The sequence below is a fragment of the Schistocerca americana genome, chromosome 10 (genome assembly GCF_021461395.2).
Source record: "Schistocerca americana isolate TAMUIC-IGC-003095 chromosome 10, iqSchAmer2.1, whole genome shotgun sequence".
Lineage (NCBI taxonomy): Eukaryota > Metazoa > Arthropoda > Insecta > Orthoptera > Acrididae > Schistocerca > Schistocerca americana.
In genome coordinates this window covers 147,510,755-147,524,959 of record NC_060128.1, presented here as the reverse complement: position 1 = coordinate 147,524,959, position 14,205 = coordinate 147,510,755, and the positions used below count along the sequence as shown (strand labels likewise).

The 14,205-nt window shown below is 43.1% G+C and overlaps 1 protein-coding gene across 1 annotated transcript in view; it reads left to right on the top strand.

Moving 5' to 3' along the window:
- LOC124552397 (tubulin alpha-3 chain-like) overlaps nt 1-14,205 on the top strand; it is a 216,377-nt gene that overhangs the window by 171,890 nt on the left and 30,282 nt on the right. The gene's annotated exons all lie outside the window — the stretch shown is intronic.

The following is a 14,205-nucleotide window of genomic DNA, read 5'->3' as shown; positions in this document are numbered from 1 at the left end:
CCAGGCACATATTTGCCGTGGAATCTCATTGACTGGAGTAGAACTGTCTTCAGCAATGAGTCCCACTTTGACCTGAGCCCTGATGATCATCTGCTGCATCCTTAGAGCACAGTGGTATGTCCATGACATTCTGTGCCTCGTTTTGTTTCCCTTGCTTGTCTTTGTGCTTGCCAGTCTCTATCTTGTCCAGCAAGATCATTGTATTTCTACCCAATGAAGAACATTTGGGGGCACTATGGGCAGAGTCCTCAAACAAACTCTGGTTTTTGGTGTTCTAACAGGAAGATTTGACAGAATTTGGCATGACATCTTTTAGGATACTGATACTGCGTGAAGAGTTTGAAAAAGCACTGAAAGACCTAAGCCGAAACAAGGCCCCGGGAGTAGACAACGTTCCATTAGAACTACTGATTGCCTTGGGAGAGCCAGCCCTGACAAAACTCTACCATCTGGTGAGCAAGATTTATGGGACAGGTGAAATACCCTCAGACTTCAAGAAGAATATAATAATTCCAATCCCAAAGAAAGCAGGTGTTGATAGATGTGAAAATTACCGAACTATCAGTTTAATAAGCCACAGCTGCAAAATACTAACATGAATTCTTTACAGACGAATGGAAAAACTGGTAGAAGCCGACCTCAGGGAAGATCAGTTTGGATTCCATAGAAATGTTGGAACATGTGAGGCAATACTGACCCTACGACTTATCTTAAAAGGAATATTAAGGAAAGACAAACCTATGTTTCTAGAATTTATAGACTTAGAGAAAGCATTTGACAATGTTAACTGGAATACTCTCTTTCAAATTCTGAAGGTAGCAGGGGTAAAATACAGGGAGAGAAAGACTATTTACAATTTGTACTGAAACCAGATGGCAGTTACAAGACTCGAGAGGCATGAAAGGGAAGCAGTGGTTGGGAAGGGAATTAGACAGGGTTGTAGCCTACCCCAATGTTATTCAGTCTGTATGTTGAGCAAGCAGTAAAGGAAACAAAAGAAAAATTCAGAGTAGGAATTAAAATCCATGGAGAAGAAATAAAAACTTTGCGGTTTGCCAATGACATTGTAATTCTGTCAGAGGCAGCAAAGGACCTGGAAGAGCAGTTGAACGGAATGGACATGTCTTGAAAGCAGGATATAAGATGAACATCAACAAAAGCAAAAAGAGAATAATGGAATGTAGTTGAATTGAATCGGGTGATGCTGAGGGTATTAGATTAGGAAATGAGACGCTTAAAGTAGTAGAGCAGTTTTGCTATTTGGGGAGCAAAGTAACTGATGATGGTTGAAGTAGAGAGGATACAAAATGTGGACTGGCAATGGCAAGGAAAGCGTTTCTGAAGAAGAGAAATTTGTTAACATCGAGTATAGATTTAAGTGTCAGGAAGTCGTTTCTAAAATTATTTGTACGGAGTGTGCCCATGTATGGAAGTGAAATGTGGATGATAAATAGTTTGGACAAGAAGAGAATAGAAGCTTTCGAAATGTGGTGCTACAGAAGAATGCTGAAGATTAGATGGGTAGATCACATAACTAATGAGGAGGTATTGAATAGAATTGGGGAAAAGAGAAATTTGTGGCACAACTTGATTAGAAGAAGGGATCAGTTGGTAGGACATGTTCTGATGCATCAAGGGATCACCAGTTTAGTTTTGTAGGGCACTGTGGAGGTTAAAAATCGTAGAGGGAGGCCAAGAGATGAATACACTAAACAGATTCAGAAGGATGTAGGTTGCAGTAGGTACTGGGAGATGAAGAAGCTTGCACAGGATAGAGTAGCATGGAGAGCTGCATCAAACCAGTCTCTGGACTGAAGGCCACAACAACAACATCTTTTAAGAGAACGTCCAACACCTCTACCAATCAATACCAAGCACCAAAAACTGCTTGCATAAGGGCCATAGGTACAACAACATGTGCTCAGTATGTGAAGGTCTTCCTCCTGAATAAACCATTTAATTTTTCTGTATTGTAATAATTTGTTTGTTTTTCTGTACATGCACATCGCATCAACTAATTTCTACCCTATTTGGATAATACCTTCACTGTGCACCTTTTTTTAGTGCAAATAATGGTTAATAATGGGTGAAGCAGTGACAATGATTAAATAAAATAGGAGAGATGTCAGCTTGGAGGGAGGAAGGAGGGGATTTGTGAAGTAGAAGTTTTCCCTGGATATCAGTTTCCCCAGGTATGCCTCTGCCATCTGGCAGGTATGAACTAGGTGTTCCTCTTTGGTTCTTGTGTTATCATAGGGTGATTTAAAGCTCATGTTTGGCTGCAATGTTTTAATAAATAAAATTAATTGCAATGTCATGGGTAGTCAGAAAGATTTACTTATTCTCTCAATAACATAAAATTTTGCAGCTAATTTTTTTATTGTTTCAAGGTACACATCCACAGTCATGGTACACATTGAAGATGCCAATGTACTCTAGGATGCTACTAGGGATGTAAAACTAATATGACAGAACCCACCTCCTCTTTATCAATGTACCACAATACTTCATTCTGGAGACCCTGGTCCTTGGTAGCATCTTGCTGTACTGTTGTGTAAGGATTTCATTATATACAATGACTGTGGACGTGTACCTTGTAAAACACCTCCTTGCAGTGCACGTAGTTTTCCATTGCAATGGTCTTTCAATGGTGAGTGTATATGTGCTTTCAAACCAACTGTATTTTTCATTAGCTCTACCTGTGATTCATTTTTCTTGAATTTTGGATGATAATTGTGTTCTAACCATGAAATGACTTAGCTGATGCAGTTCTTGTTCAAAGTTTTCAATACATCCAAAAAATTGACAGTTTAAACTGGTACAAGACTAAGCATGCATGGTCACTTCCACATCATTTAAATAGCATCATAAATTAGCTTACATAAAATAGGATTATTGCAAACATATTTCTGCCAGAATCACAATTACAACTTTAAAGATTTCCAGAAACTGAGTACAACATATGTAATGGCAATGTTGTAAAATACTTATTCTGATAATATCCTTATAAAATTCAGTAAGAATGCCACATCAAATTACACTGAGCTGAAACTACTAACGTTGTTCTTCATTAACATTTAAGTTACTATCAAAAAGCAACAAGCTGTTTAATGCTAACATGGTTATGAGATCATTACATACTTCATTTTTTTTAAAGAACATTATATTCATTGTTGACTTTAGAAATTATTTATTGCACAACCTCCATTATCAAGTGGTACTGCAAAATGACTTTGATTCAGCATATTTCAGACTTTAAAATCATTGTAAGAATTGAGTCTTTTCACTATAGGTATACAGGAACATCAAACAAGTGTGAGGCTCTGTACACTATGAAATGATATAAATTATGTGAAATGTTATCTATGACAACATCCTTAGAACAAATTGGTGAAAATCTATGCTTGAATGGACTTCCCACATGGATTTATGACAATTTGTTCTAAAAATGTTATCTCTGTAATAGTTCACATAATTTACATCATTGTAGTTGTGAACTAAATAATTTCTTCAGTTAGCAACAAACATGACACTCACTTACTTACTGTGTTGGCCACACAATCTGCAGTCGGTCTTTGGCCTCACCAATCAGCCTACTCCAGCGTCTTCAGTCCATGTGTTCTTCTTCAGACAGCCTCAGTGTACTCATGTCCTCTCTGACCTAATCAGTCCATTGGAGTCATGGTCTTCCCCGTGATCTTTTGCTCCTAATATCTTCCTCTACTACCTGCTTGATGATGTGGCCTTCTCGATGCATTATGTGTCCGTACCACTTCAGTCTTCTTTCTTTGATCACTGTCACAATGTCCATCAACTTGTATAGCTCCTGCAATTTACAGTTCTTTCTTTTACTCCATTCACCTCCATCCTTCACTGGCCCAAAAATCTGTCTGAGGATGGCATTCTCAAATGTCAGGAGTATTCTTTCCATCTTTTGGATCATGGTCCAGGTCTCTGCTCCATAAAAGACTACAGGTTGTATTATTGTCTTGTAGATCTCGGTCTTTGAGGATCTCAGTAGAAGCCAGAACTTTAACAGCTTTCCCAGAGCAAACCTCAACCTGTTTCCTGCTTGTATTCGTGCAGTAATTTCCTGGTCTATCTCGTTCCTTTCATTGAGTATAGCCCCAAGATATTTGAAGTCTTGTACCCTTTCAAAGACTTTGTCATCCATCTTCAAGGGGCTGTCATCATTTTCTCTGCTAACTATGAGGTATTTTGTCTTATCCATATTCAACTTCAGGTCTGCTCTCACTACCTCTTCCATTAATGTTCTTGTCATCTGAACCAGGTAGCTCTTTCTCTGCTATTAACACTACATCATCCACTTATGCCAGGGTGTTTATTTTAGTTTAGTTATGTCCTGTTCTGCAGATCATTTTTATGATTATTTTATCAATATGATGTGGAACAAGTCAGATTACAAGTAATATACATGTATGAATAGTGCTAATATTAATATTACTGAAATTTTTAGTTCTACACATGCAACTACATTATTTAGAGGTACATCCCCCCCCCCCCCCCCCCCTGTCCAGCTGTATTCCTGTCTCTAGGCTGGCTACCTTTCTCAAGGCTCTCTCCAGTACCAGGTTAAACAGAAGAGGAGAGAGGCAGTCTCCTTGTCACACTCCAGTCCTCACCTTGAACTTCTTTGATGTGTTTCCATTTACTGTCACCATGCATGTTGTCTCCTGGGTGCATATCTGTGTCAGTTTTATGAGTTTTCTGGGAACTTGAGCCCTTTCGAGTTCTTGCCATATTGCTTGTCTATTCACACTATCATATTCTTTTTGGAAAAGGCAGTGAATATTTTTGCGGAATTCCCAGCTCTTTGCTAGCACTCGCCATATTGTATGTAAATGGTCTACAGTTGACTTTCCCTTTCTCAAACTTGCTTGTTGGACTCCCAGTACTTTCTCGACATGTGGTATTAGTCACTTCAGTAACAACATGCTCAAGAACTTATAAGCTGAAACTTCCTGGCAGATTAAAACTGTGTACCAGTCCGAGACTCAAACTCGGGACCTTTGCCTTTCGCAGGCAAGTGCTCTACCAACAGAGCTACCCAAGCACAACTCATGCCCCGTCCTCACAGCTCTACTTCTGCCAGTACCTCGTCTCCTACCTTCCAAACTGTACAGGAGCTCTCCTGCAAACCTTGCAGAACTAGCACTTCTGAAAGAAAGGATAAGCTGTACATAGTAGTGCGCTTCCTCTATAGTTGCTACATCTCATTGGATCTCCTTTCTTTAGTGTAGGGCAGGTAACAGACTCCTTCCATTCTTCTGGAATCCTTTGCTTCTTCCAAATTAAGCAGATTAAGTGGTATAGTCTCGCTTGTAGAGTAGCTCTTCCCTCCTTCAGCATCTATCACATCCTTTAGAAAATTCTGCATGATTGTCTACGCCAACCATAAGAAATTTCATACTTTGTGTTACAGAGAGACAGTTACTTTTGCTATAGAAATCTGTTATGCTTCAGTGCTATAAATGTTGACATGTTGACAATAGTGAGAATATTTAATAATCAACTAATTATGTAATTGTACAGACTGTATGATTAAATAATACTTATATATGAGATGCAAAATAAATTAGTGTAGATACAGTAATTGATATACAAATAAATAAAGTTAATTATTGTTCACAATGGGCATGCAACAGTGGTATCATAATGTTGGTTTTATCTAAAGTTCAATTGTCATCTGGTTCTGCCATGTTATAACCTGCAAACGGACTGTCGTAACGGCCCCTTATTGTTAGAGCACCCGCAGAACTGACACGCAAGATGTTGTTGCTAAACCCCTTTCAGATGTGAGAAGAGAGACATCGCCAGCGGACAGAAACAGTAACAGACTTTCCAAATAAACATGGAACTACTTTGCCAGGCAACATGTGACAGTGTTCCACCAATCGGAACTCATATGACCGCTGTAGCACTCCGCCAACCTGGCTTTATAAGCACACCTAGACCGTCGGACTGGCAGTGTTTACCAACCACTAGGAACAGCTCCGGCCCGTTCTTACACCAACCCTAGCCTTGTATTCATTCGCAGTGTAACACCCCACCCGCCACTTATCTGGTTTTGGTGTGTGTTCACCCCAGGTAATTGACTAACAGATCAACAGAGAGTGCAAAACTGCCGCAATGTTGGAAAATGCAAAGAAAGTAATAAGACCCTGTGACTCCTGATTGAACTGTGGTGGCAGTGTTCACATTAATTGATTCAGAATTGACCCCTTTTAATTAAAAAGGGGTGCACATTGATGTTATATTCAGCTATTAAACACCAGATGCAAATGTTGAACATAAAATTAATTAAGAAAATTACTTGGGATTTCAACTACTTGATTGAAAACAGATGAAGTTGATTAGCACAGAATTATTTTAACTCACGACCTTCAATCATCACATTACATGACTCTCCTAACAGGCAGTGGTAATAAATTGCGTTTGCGTGGAGTAAAGCGCGATAAATCAAAAGTAATTCCTATCAACTGGCCCAGGCGTAATGCAAAGTGCGAGAAGAATTCTACAATATGCGGCCCATGAAACCCTTGTGGAAACTTTGCTGACATGATCCAACAAATTAATCAGTGGCCAGAGTGGGCGCAATATCACTGAATTCAGCGTGGCGGAGCGGTGTCATTGTGTGGACGTTGGCTGACCTCGTGGTGCTGCAAGACTGCACTCGTCTATTCACTCCTAGCTCTCTTGCTCAGTACATAGCTGAACCAAAACTTCCTATCTCCAAGCTCAATCATTCCATTTGCTATGTCCTAAACTGCAGAGATGCTCACTCTTTCTCAGGCAAGCTGAGTAAAGAACGCCATGTCCGCACTCTAGGCAAGCTGGGAACAGAAGACCTCTATGGGGACTTCTCACAGTCTGCTCTTCGCCTCGGTTTCCTGTCCAGCAAAATCACTTACGCCAATTGCAGCGCAAGTCGCGTTAATTATGCGTTGCTTCCCAGCGCTGACCAATGCCTGCTCTGGGAAGTGAGCAAATTCCCACAAAATTTCCCTTCCTCTCAACTTCTGCTATTTATCTCCTCCCAGGCCACCCATCAAGTCTAGCGTCTGCACAAACACCAATTCTTCCGAAATTCTGACTCCCAGGAGAGTACTTAAAATTCCTTGGTCCTATGTTCTCGTCGAGGCTGGCGTATTTCATTCTGTCACTCTTCACCTGATTTACTTCAGACTCAGCGGACCGTGAATTCAGCGTGAAGTTGCTGTAGTCACGAACACGCATATTTTGACCTCTGTTGACCGCTCCACCGTAGCTTTGCGTGGCTTTCTCACATGTTTCACTGAAAACAGGATGACAGACATTTATCAACAGGCGTACAAGTTCTCCATCTGCTTCCCAGTACACCAGCATTGGGTCAACCACCCACTCACTGTCACTCATCTTAAAATGGCTGGAGGCTGCGCCCCGTTACTGATTTCTCAGAGCTTGAGCCGCCCTAAGCTGCTTATTGTCGCTTCCCTTCGCTGCTCCCCCAGCGGCCACAGTCAATTCTGAGTACTTCCCTAGGATAAACTAGGCTCCAGTAAATCGATGTGTTTCCACAAAGTTTTCATGTTGTGTGAATTACTTTAAAACCATCACCCGACATTAATTGTTCACTACGTCCATACTATACTCTCTACAAGATGCATTGTGCCTTGTCAGTCATTTTTGTTCAGCCCCACTGTTCTCTCAACATAAGTTAGGTGATCTTTAATGACTTCATATAAGGGGCATAGTTCTTGCCACCTTACAGCAGTAGTCTTGTAGAAGCACATTTTTTTTTGTAGAGTATTTTTGTTTAGTATTTCTTCCATGTCTTGTTTTCTTATCTGTTTTGTTACCACAGGGTTGTGGTTTTGTTTTTGTTTGTTCCGTGTTTAAAACTTATTGTATGCCAAGAAGGCGTTTTTTTTTCTTTAATTGTAATAAAGTGTGTTAAAATGGACTGTGAGTTCTTTCCTGCCGACCACAGGACACTACAGTTATTGGCGGTGAAGATAAAACTTTCATTTTCGTACGGAATGTCCTCCTCTGAGGAGCTTCTAACGTCCTCTGTGGAAATTCTGCAGCAGATTCAGGCAACACTCAATCATTCAGAAATTTGGTCTCACTCACCAGTGTTGCAAGAAGTAGCCCATAGGGTCTATTCCGTCGTAGGTAAATTGAACCCGATGCATTTGGCTACACCGACGTTTCCGGCTTTTGATAGGTCTGTCGAACCGTGGTCAAATTATGTCAAACGGTTGGAACAACTTTACTGGAACATGAGATCCATGATGAAAATCCTGTCCAGACTATATCCAGACTCACCAATGGTCGGAGTGTACCCACTGGCGGGCAAGATGCATGGCTTGCAGCCAAGCGGGACGTATCACTGAGGTGTGTCAGTCTTCACAAAAACATTGTGTCAATGCCACACTTCCTGCACACACACAGGCTCATCATGGATCATCACCTAAGGACCTGGAAGCCTCGCCTTCCATTGACAGCCAAGTCTTCTCCATCATTCCCCAACCGGGTGCCCATTTTCTCTTTGCCTTGGAGGTCATGCATATGCCAGTGGTATTCCAAACTGATACAGCATCATCCATCTCTATTGTGGATGGTGCCACATGCCAACATTTGGGCTCGCTGGCTTTATCCCCATACACTCATGCCTTGTACAGTTTCAGTAATTACTCCATATCCATCCACGGCATTTTTCTCACACAAATCTCTTACAACAGTTGTTCCTTCACCACTCAGTTTTTAGTGGTCGGATCCCTTGGAGCTACTAATCTTTTGGCCGTGGACAAATTTGGTCATCTGGATTTATCAGTGCAGGACGCGGTACAAGCGGTGTCGATTCTCTCATCGAGTACCCTCCTTGCCCCATTGCTCAGAAAATATGACACGTTGTTCTCACCCTCGATGCCAGGGGCGAAGGGTTCCACCACGCGTGTTAAGCTTCTTCCCTCTGCCATTCCTCATTTCCTTTTGGCCTGCCCAGTCCTCTTTGCTCTCTGAGATAGGCTCCAGGTGGAGCTTTGCCGCTTACGGGATGAAGGCATCCTTTCTCCCATGGTGCACAGTCTCTGGGCAATGCCTATCACGATAGTCGAGAAGCCAAATGGTGCTTTACGCATCTGTGGCGATTTTACGGTCACGGTCAATTCTCAGTCTGTAATTGATGCCTATCTTGTCCCATCAGTGGATGACACTCACATGTCTTGCAGACTCGACCTTTTTCGCCAAAATTGATTTGCCCGATGCTTATTTGCAGCTGCTGTCTGATAAGGAATCGCAGCAGATCGTAGTCATCGATACCCTGTGTGGCCTTTTCTGGTTCAACTGCCTCCCATTTGGCAGTGCCAGCACCCCTGGCATTTTCCAACGTTATCTGGAACGCCTCACAAGTCAGGTGCCCGGGGTGGCCAATTATCTGGACAATGTCATCGTCAGTGGCTCGTCTGCGGTGCACCTCATGGACAAGCTTGACCAGCTGTTACAGGTTTCTTCTGAGGCTAACCTGCATTGCCAGAAAGAAAAGTGTGACATTTTTGCACGAGAAGTCAGTTAACTTGGGTTCACAATTGATGCCTGCAGCCTACAAGCCTCTAAGGAATATGTCGAGGTGGTTCAAAATTTGCCTCCTTCCACCAACGTGAAGCTACTGCAGTCCATCCTTGGTCAAGTCAACTATTATTGGCGTTTTATACCACACGCTGCCAAGATTTTGGCGCCCTTGGCCGGGTTATTGCTCAAGGGTGTGTGTTTGGTTTGGGACACGGTGTGTGAGCTGGCTTTCACACGTCTCAAGTCAGAGGTCTCCCGCCCTCCTTGTCTGGCTGCTTACAACCCTGGCCCTCATCATCGCCACTGATGCCTCGGACTATGGCCTGGGTGCGGTCTTCTAACAAGTGGTCGACGGCATTGAAAGGCCGGTGGTGTTCCCATCCAAACCAAATATAGTCAAATTGAAAAGTAAGCTTTGGCACTGGTTTTTGCCCTGACGAAGTTCTATGATTTCAAACTTCTGTGATTTCGTGTATGGTCATCATTTCACGCTGCAGACCAATCACAAACCTTTGGTTTCTTTGCTTCATCCGGGTACTGCAGTCGCTGATTTTGTGTCATGGCTGCCTGCTGGGGTGAACCGTGAGTTTTACGCTTCCCCCTTGGTTTGTTTCCATGTGGACCCAGATGTGGGCATAGCTCTGGATGTGCTTCCATTGGATGCTGATGCCATCCAGTGGGCCACTGCCCACGATCAGACACTGCACACTCTCTGCCACCAAATTACTGCAGGTTGGCCAACCAGCCATCGTAGCATCCGCAGTGCCAAGGTCCAGCACTTTTGCAATCATCGGCACAGTCTCTTTTTCCGCAGTGGTGTTATACTTTTGCATAGTGATTCCAATGTTCACCAGGTGGTCATACCGCATGCATTTTGCCACTGTGTCCTTGACGTTCTCCACACTGGATGTTGGGGCATTGTCCTCACCAAACAGCTGGCCCACCAACACCTTTATTGGTGAGGTATAGATAAAGACAGTGCCTCCCTCGTGTCAGCCTGCACCATGTGCCAAACACGTCAGGCAGCAGTGTTTTTCATGACCGGATGCTGCTCCTTCTTGGAATTTCGCAGGGCCATTTCATGGTTCCCAGTGGCTCATACTGATCAATTCTGGGTCGGGATACCCTTATGTCCCCTGCATGATGATCACCACTTCTGCTGAGACTATCAAAATTCTCCGGGGCCTCTTTGCTGTCCAGGGTCTCCCCAAAAAGATTGTTATGGATAACGGTTCACCATTTACTTCGGCCGAGTTTAAGCAACTCTGTACTGCAAATGGAATTTCCCTCATCCATACCACTCTGTTTCACCCTGCATCAAATTGCCAGGCGGAATGTTTTGTGCGGACATTAAAGACCCAGCTCAATAAGCTGCTGAGCTGTCACCCACTGCAGGATCCCATGCTTCTTTTCTTGGCTACATACCACGCCACCCCCCATGCCAGTAAAAGTCAAGTGGAGAATACTTCATGGTCGACTATTCTGCTCCATCTTACCTATCCTGGTTCCCAAGGATTCTCACCAGCCCATCTGCACACCGACACACTCCTTTCGCATTCAGCTGGATGTCTAGGTGCAGACTTTCTCTCATCCATGGGCGCGCTTGGCACCTGCCATCATCACCGAGCTCTGTGGCTGGGGAATAGCGTCTCTCCGGTGGGCCGACGGTTCCACCACCCACTGGCACCTGAACCAACTCCACCCCCATTTGGTGGACCACGATGCCCCAGGGGAGCTGCCAGTGTCTATTGCCGACCACCCTGTGGTGGAACCTCTGCTTCCACCTCTGCCTCAACTGCTATCTCCATCACCAGATGCCTATGCTGCTTTGCTGCCTCCAGCCCCTGCCGGCCACGAACCCATGGGTGTCAACGAGGACTCCTCTACTCCTATGGATCTTTGTGGTGCTGTGCATTTTTTTTTTTCCCAGGGGGGAGACATGTCATATTGGCCCCTTATTGTTAGAGGACCCATAGAACCCACACATAAGACGTGATGCTAAACCTCTTTCAGCACTGCAGAGAGAAACATCACCAGCGGACAGAAACAGTAACAGACTTTCCAAATAAACATAGAACTACTTCGCCAGACAACATGTGACAGTGTTTACCAATTGCTAGCTCCAGCCAGTACTTACATAAGCCCTAGCCTTGTATTCACTCATCATAGTCTTGTAGTAACATGGATTTTCTCTGCCTCGTGATGACTGGGTGTTGTGTGCTGTCCTTAGGTTAGTTAGGTTTAAGTAGTTCTAAGTTCTAGGGGACTGATGACCATAGATGTTGAGTCCCATAGTGCTCAGAGCCATTTTGTAGTAACATGTACACCAAGAAGATTTTTCTTTCTTTAATTGTAATAAAGTGTGTGTTTGAATTGAGGATTAGTTCTTTCCTGCGACCACAGGACACTACATGGACAAAAAGATGATACTCAAAACTTTATAGTAACTTTCATATACAGAAATATTCCATGTGGGAAAAATATATCTAAAAACAAAGATGATGTAACTTACCAAACGAAAGCATTGGCATGTTGATAGACACACCAACCCAACACAAACACACACACAAAATTCAAGCTTTCGCAATCAGCGGTTGCTTCATCAGGAAAGAGGGAAGGAGAGGGAAAGATGAAAGGATGTGGGTTTTAAGGGAGAGGGTAAGGAGTCATTCCAATCTCGGGAGTGGAAAGACTTACCTTAGGGGGAAAAAAGGACGTGTATACACTCGCACACACACACATATCCATCCGCACATATGCAGACACAAGCAGACATTTGTATATGTGCAGATGGATGTGTGTGCCCACACACACATACACACACAACCACACACACACACAACCACACACACACATACACACACACACACACACACACACACACACACACATACACACACACACATATCCATCTGCACATATACAAATGTCTGCTTGTGTCTGTATATGTGCGGATGGATATGTGTGTGTGTGTGTGTGTGTGTGTGTGTGTGTGTGTGTGTGTGTGTGTGTGAGTGCATACCTGCCCTTTTTTCCCCCTAAGGTAAGTCTTTCCGCTCCCGGGATTGGAATGACTCCTTACCCTCTCCGTTAAAACCCACATCCTTTCATCTTTCCCTCTCCTTCCCTCTTTCCTGATGAAGCAACCGTTGGTTGTGAAAGCTTGAATTTTGTGTGTATGTTTGTATGTCTATCGCCGTGCCAGCACTTTTGTTTGGTGAATCGCATCATCTTTGTTTTTGGATATATTTTTCCCACGTGGAATGTTTCCCTCTATATGTAGACACACACAAAAACTGAACACTGAAGAGCCAAGGAAACTGGTACACCTGGCTAATATTGCATAAGGCCCTGCGAGCACGCAGAAGAGCCACAACATGATGTGGTATGGACTTGACTAATGTCAAAGTAATGCTGGAGTGAAATGTGTGACAGGGTGGAGATATCTTCTGAACAGCACGTTGCAAGGCATCCCAGATAAGCTCAGTAATGTTCATGTCTGGGGAGTTTGGTGGCTTGTGGAAGTGTTTAAACTCAGAACGGTATTCCTGGAACCACTCTGTAGCAATTCTGGATGTGTTTGGTATCACACTGTCCTGCTGGAATTGCCCAAGTCTGTTGGAATGCACAGTGGACATGAATGGATGCAGGATGCTTATGTATATTACCCATCAGAATCATATCTAGACATACCAAGGGTCACATATCATTCCAACTGCACGTGGTCCACTCCATTAAAGAGCCTCTCCCAGCTTGAACAGTCCCCTACTGACATGCAGGGTCCATGGATTCACGAGTTTGTCTCTGTACTTGTACATGTTCATCTTCTCAATACAAGTTGAAATGATAATCGTCCAACCAGGCAACATGTTTCCAGTCATCAACAGTCCAATGTCAGTGTTGACAGGCCAGGCAAGGCATAAAGCTTTGTGTTGTGCAGCCATCCAACCTACACGAGTAGGTCTTTGGCTCCAGAAGCCCATATCAATGATGTTTCATTGAATGGTCCACACGCTAACACTTGTTGAAGGTCCAGCATTGAAATCTGCAGTAGTTTGTGGAGGGGTTGCACTTCTATCATGTTGATCAATTCTCTTTAGTTTTCGTTGCTCCTGTTCTTGCAGGATCTTTTTCTTGCTGCAGCAATGTTGGTGATTTGATGTTTTTCTGGATTCCTGATATTTGCAATAACTCGTGAAATGGTCATAAAGGTCACTTGTGCACCAACTATAACATCACATTCAAACTCACTTAAATCTTGATAACCTGCCTTTGTGGCAGCAGTAACTGATCTAACAACAATGCCTGACTCTTGTTTTTTGTGTTTCTGACCACAGAACCATATTCTGCCTGCTTACATACCTCTGTATTTGAATAAGCATGCCTATACCAGTTCATTTGGTGCCTCAGTGTATTAATTAAAGATAAAATAACAGTTTCCAGCAGTGAAATTTTAAAAGTTTCTCTAGATCCAGCCATACAGACTGAGGGGGAACAGAAGACAGTGGTCGACAGTCACCCATTCTGAACTAATGTTTGTGCATGTCCTTGAGGGGAAAGACTGAGATGTAAATATTAAAAACTATAAATCAGCAGAATTAATCTTTTACTCTGCAGCAGTGTGTGCACTGA